General features: G+C 45.4%; 1 protein-coding gene across 5 annotated transcripts in view; it reads left to right on the top strand.

Annotated features, from left to right (window-relative positions):
- Nucleotides 1-486: 486 nt before the first annotated feature.
- Nucleotides 487-6,000, top strand: part of BCAN (brevican) — a 51,661-nt gene continuing 46,147 nt past the window's right edge. For 2 of the 5 annotated variants that reach the window (XM_033174677.1, XM_033174667.1), the window contains exon 1: nucleotides 487-848. The gene's annotated coding sequence lies outside the window, so the exon portion shown is untranslated. The remainder of the gene's footprint in view (nucleotides 849-6,000) is intronic. The other 3 variants (XM_033174670.1, XM_033174676.1, XM_033174675.1) reach the window with 3 other exon arrangements.

Here is a 6,000-nt window from a genome sequence, read left to right as displayed (position 1 = left end):
GTCTCGGCGGTGTTTGCTCATAAAAAAACAACCCATAGAATCGCAGAGTTGAAAGGTACGCCGGGGGCCATCTAGTCTAACCCCCTGCAATGCAGGAATCCTGCCCACAGCCATCCCTAGGTGGGCTCGAACCACCAACCTTCTGGTTAGCATTGTGCCACAAGAGACCCCTGTGCCACAAAGACCTGTGATACAGTTTTTTGGGGCGGTGGATTGGGCTCTTCCTTCTTCTTTCTACCCGTCCTCCCCATTAGCTAGCAGGACATCAGAGGTGTAGATTTGGACCTTGACAGTCACCCACCTTCAGAGGAACGAAATTTTAAAAATTGGCTTTTTACAGGGTATTGGTCCCTTAAAGGGCTATAAGCCTCGCTGTTTAAGGGTGCATTGGGTTGCGCGCACACACACGCCCAGCCTTGTCTTTGGAGCTCCTCGCGCGGGCACAGCGGGTGGTGAATTGGGATGGCATCTGCCTCAACCTCGTGCTTCCTTTTCCTTTAAGTGGGAGGGGAAGAGAGCGCGAGCGGAGGATTCCCCTCTCTTCCTTCTGCATCAGGGCGACAGAGTGTGTGTCCTGCTCCTTCCTCCTGGCCGCCTCCGGGCTCCTTTCCACCCTTCCTCTTCTTTTGGAATAAGCTGCTGCAGTTCCCAGCCCTGCATTGCTGCCCCACTGCAACACCCAGCCTCGCTCCAAGAGCTGGGAAGGAAAAGTTCTCTCTCTCCTCCATCCACGGGAGCCTCTATAGCGCAGGCAAGAAGCCGGGCATTTATTTTATTTTGCAACGTTTGTTTTATTCTAGTTCAAACTACAGATTCCTTCTTTTTTCTTTCTTTCTCCAGTAAAACTGGTGAGTAATGAAAGTAATAATATTTTTAAAATAATAATAATATTAAGTGATTTGCAATTTGATTCCCGCCCCCCCATGCAATATTAGCAGGTTTTGGGAGGGGATCTTCCCCAAAACTGGTGGGGGCAGCATGTGGGGCAGGGGGCTTCCCCACCAGTGAAAAGCTCTTTCAAATGGCATAGGGGTTCCTTGTGCTCAGAAACAATTCCCCCCTTTAATCAACCCCTCTACAATCTTTATTTTAAAGGTGGTATATTGTACATTTGTCACAACCAAAATATAGGACTGGAGGATTTAGCGTAAAAATCAGCTGTGTGTCTTAATTTTATAGTGAAGGTAGGGGGAGGTTGGTGGGGTGCAGGGTTTGCCAACGCTGAGACAAACTGATGCAGTGGGGAACAAAATCCCCTCAAACTTCTGTGACTGCAGTTCTGGCTTGTTTGCAGATCATTCATTTTCCAGAAGGGCATAACCTTGATTTGGGTAGATTATTGCACTGCCTTAAAACAGCAGCATGGAAGTCTTTACAGTCACTCAGTTTATCTTTCAGGGCTCAGGGCTCCATTGGCCCTCTTTTCTCCCCCATTTCCAAATCCGAATCCCTGCGTGAAACACAGGAAGGATTTGAGTGCTCCCCTAGGTATTAATTGGCTGTCTGGATCAGGCAAAGGGCCCATCAACCCAGTATCTTGTTTCCAGCAGTGCCAAGCAAGAAGCTTCTTCTGGAAACTGTCCCAATCAGGGCAGGAAAGTGTTGGTCCTTCCCTGTCCTTGTCTGAGGCATCTGTGGGTACTCAAAAGTTATACTGCTCTTAACATGGAGGTTCTACATTGCTGTCCTGTGCTTCATTTTCTCTCACTAAAACTGGTGGGCTTTTAAAGTTTCTGTGCCAAGTGTAGCCAAACTTTGGTGCTTTGTATATTAAGCTTGTATGGCTGAATTTTTAGGCCACCATGTGAAATTAATATTTGACTAAACTAGCCAAACTAAATAGATTTGAATACAAATTTCATCTCCTGAACCCTGGACTCCCCAACCCAATAGTCCATGTTGGAAAAATCAAGTTGGGATGTTGCTAGTGAGTCTCTCCCCCCCCCACTCTCTCCCTCTCTCTTTATGTTTATCCCCCATTTTGCACAAGGAGCTCAGTGCTTGGTCCATCTGCTGAGCATCCATTTTATCTTCACAACAATCCTGTGAGGCAGGCTACACTGTGAGATGGATAATTGCCCAGGGTCACCTTGTGAGGTTCCTGGCAGGGTAGAGGTTTCAACCAAGATCAGCTGTATTCTTGGAAGCAAAGGCCACTGTGTTCAATGAGGTTTAGTCCCTGGTGTGTTTGCAACAGCCGCTTGGGTCTATCAGCTGTACAATATATGGCACACATCATGAGTTACTTCTCTAACCCCTCCCTCTCAAAATTAGATTTAAGCTCTAGAGTTTACTCATAAGTCAACTCTTGCAGGGCAACTAGTGATGACTAAGCACAGTTTAATTGGCACGTCACCTGTGGAATGACAGACACCACATTCACAATGTACATTTAAAGCACTAAATAAGGTAAATGTAAAGGACCCTCACCCTTGGATGGTTAAGTCCAGTCAAAGGCAACTATGGGATGCGGTGCTCATCTCGCTGAGGGAGCCAGCATTTGTCCAAGGTCAGCTTTCTGGGTCATGTGGCCAGCATGACTAAACCGCTTCTGGCACAACGGAAACACCGTGACAGAAGCCAGAGCTCAAGGAAATGCCATTTACCTTCCCACCGCAGCAGTACCTATTTATCTACTTGCACTGGTGTGTTTTCGAAATGCTAGGTTGGCAGAAGCTGGGACAGAGCAATGGGAGCTCACCCCCATTGCGTGGATTAGAACTGCTGACCTTCCAATCGGCTGAACACAGTGCCCCCCCCCATGTCCCATTTAAAACACTATGACACCACTTAAAACACTCATGGCTTCCCCCAAAGAATTCTGGGAGCAGTAGTTTGTTGAGGATCCTGAGAGCTGTTAGGGGGATCCCCTATTCCCCTCCCAGATCTACTATTGCCAGGGTGATTTTGAGGATCAATCTGCCAGGGGTTCTTTAGCTGGGATTCCTGCATTGCAGGGGATTGGGCTAGATGGCCCTTGGGATCCCTTCCTTTTTAAGAAAAGTTTTCCGTTTTACAATTACACCATTTCCCATTCTTATACAGTAGTTCTTTTTGACTTCTCACCCAGCATTCCATGACAGTTCTTTTTACATCTTGTTTAGCTGCATATCCATTAATTCCTTCACCTCACTTTCCACACTCTCCTATCTTTTATGTTGTCAGCTGTTGGTCACAAAGTATCCCTTACTTGGAATTTATATTTGAGGTCAATTTTTTGTAAATATTCCCCTAGATACTCCCAATCACTCCTCATCTGTTTGTCATCTTGATTTCTTATTTTAGATGTCATGCTGGCAAGCTCTGCATATTCAATTAGTTTATTTAGCCATTGTTCTTTCCCTGGGGGTCTCTCTTTGTTCCCAATTTCTTACATTTACTATCCTTGCAGCTGTTGTTGCATATAGAAATAGATTGTGGGCTTTCTTTGGTAACTCATTCCCAAGTATGCCTAGAAGGTATGCTTCCGGTTTATTGGGGAATGTGAATTAAAAGATTTTTTTTTAGCTCATTGTACACCATCTCCCCAAATTCCTTTGCTCATTTACATTTCCAACATAAATGAATAAATGTACCCTCTACTTCTATACATTTCCAGCATAGTTTTAGCCTCTTTTACACATCTTAGCCAGGTTGACCAGTGTCAAATACCATCTATATTGCATTTTTTGTATATTTTCTCTTATTTGATAACATGCGGAGAAGTTCATTGTTAAATTCCATAATTTTTCCCACTCAGCAATTTCAACATTATGCCCAATATCAATAGCCCATTTTATCATTGCCTCCTTTATCAGTTCATCTTTGGTCTCCCATTCTAGCAATAGTTTATATCTTTTTGTTAGACCCCAAAATCACTTTTTCATATTCTGATCTTTCTTGTACATACTGTATCCTCTTTCTTTATTTTATTTATTTTATTTTGAACATCTCCTTTGTTTGGAAGAATTGAAACCAGTCAGGGACCAACCTTTGGAATCCTTCCAATCCTACAGTTTTTATGATCCTATGGAATAAGGCAACACTAACAAAGATGGCGGTTAACAGGTTCACATAGCAGAATACAAAACAGCTGTCCACACTATGTTCCCTACCCCTTTGAAAACTTTATTTAGCCCCTCTGTCATGGGCAGAGGCAGCCGGGCAGTCTACCTTTGAATACCAGCTCCATTTTTTGTGGCGAGCGGAACAGAACAGGGGAGGAAAAGGTTGCCACCTTCATACTGATTCTGGGGTGCCTGGAAGAACCTTGCTGGCATGCGGCTCCACAGGGGCTGCAGCTGATGGGAGTTATTGTCCAAAACATCTGGAGGGCACCAGGTGGGGGAAGGCTGGGGTGAAAAGGGGTGCCATAGTGGTCCATGTTTCCCCCTCCCCACCCTTCACAAGAAAGGTTGTTCAGGTCAAACAGGGCTTGAAGGGTGGAGCCTAGGAGCACAAAGGTGGGGCTTAATGGACTAGAGGGCGGAGTCTTGCATCGCCATTTATCCTGCCCAGCTTAACTCTTTCCTGTGCATCTCCAGTGTAGGAATTCTGTTCCATTTCCCAACGTGTTTTTAGAACGTAATTTATTCTTGCACCCTCTGGGTGGAAAGATCTGTTGGCTTCTCCGGTTCTCATTTTCCCAATCTTCAATTCAGTTCTTTACATTTCTGCAGCAACTTGCAATTATTGCTTTTTTTTTTAAGTCCTCATGAAAATTCCGCAGCATTTGAATCTTTCCTAATAGAAATATTTTTGTATGCAGTGTGGTTTAAAATTAATGCACGCTATTTTTTAAACCACTGCTCTCATGAAATTCAGATAAGCGCAGACTTCGGAGGATGCCTGAGTGTCAGTTCACAGGGGGTTATTGGGTGGTGGCTGTTTTTATTTTGATTCTGTATTTTGTGTTTATATTTCGATTTTATTCTGTGAACAGCCCTGAGACATCCGGGTATAGGGCGGTACATTAATCAATCAATCAATCAATCAATCAATTCTCATCTTTTTTCAGAAAGTGTGAATATGATAGATCCATCTTGAAATGCGAGCTGTATTTTAAATGTATTTATTGTTTTATTCATTTATTATGATATTTATACCCCACCTTTCCTCCAAGAAGCTCAATGTGGCATACATAGTTCTCCCCCCTCCATTTTATTCTCACAACAACCCTGCAAGGTAGGTCAGGGTGACTGGCCCAAGGTCTCCCAGTGAGCTTCATGACCAAGTGGAGACTAGAACTCTGGTCTCCCGGGTTCTAGTCCACACTCTAACCACTACACCACACTGGCTCCATATGCCTAACTCTGTCCTGGTGCCCACCTCTCTCTCACTGGCTCTCCCCCCATAGAAAGTGAGTGGGGCCAATGGGAGAAGAAAGGGCTGGAATGGGGACAGAGATGGCTGGGGCTGCCCCCTGCCTCATTTCTGGCCTCTTGACCTCAGATTTATCCTGAAGACCCTGAGAAGGAAATGCACTCTGTAGGTTCAGCGTATCAGGCCGTTCTACATCCTTCTGTTGCTGTTGAATTGTCACCTGTAGGGTGGGACATCTGTTTTCAAGGGCCTGCTAGCTGCTGACCTCTACCACTCTGATGTGTTGGGGTGTATCCGTGTTGCCAGGTTTTGCTGTGCTTTTCACATCAGCATCATGTGCAGACACTAAAAGGAGGCGACAGAGCTTCTGTGCCAATCCCTACACATCAAATGTAAAGACACAGGGAAAATCTGATCCATTATTTCCTGATCAGTTGGCAGCCCTTATAGGCACTGGATGGGTCAGGCTTACTCTCTCTCTCTCTCTGGGGCTGGGTGTCTCTCTGGGGAAGAGCCATAACTCAGTGGCTGAAGGTCGCAGGTTCAGTCCCTGATGGTATCTCTGGGTAGGGCTGCGGAGGACTCCTGCCTGAAATCCTGAAGAGCTGCTGCCAGTCAGTGTTGGCAATACTGAGCTGGATGGGCCACTGGACAGACATGGTATAAGGCATTTCCCTTCCTCTAAGAAGAGCCCTGCTG

This window comes from Lacerta agilis, chromosome 17, assembly GCF_009819535.1.
Source record: "Lacerta agilis isolate rLacAgi1 chromosome 17, rLacAgi1.pri, whole genome shotgun sequence".
NCBI classification, from domain to species: Eukaryota; Metazoa; Chordata; class Lepidosauria; order Squamata; family Lacertidae; genus Lacerta; species Lacerta agilis.
The sequence above is the reverse complement of the archived record's forward strand: the minus strand, read 5'-3'. Positions and strand labels throughout refer to the sequence as shown.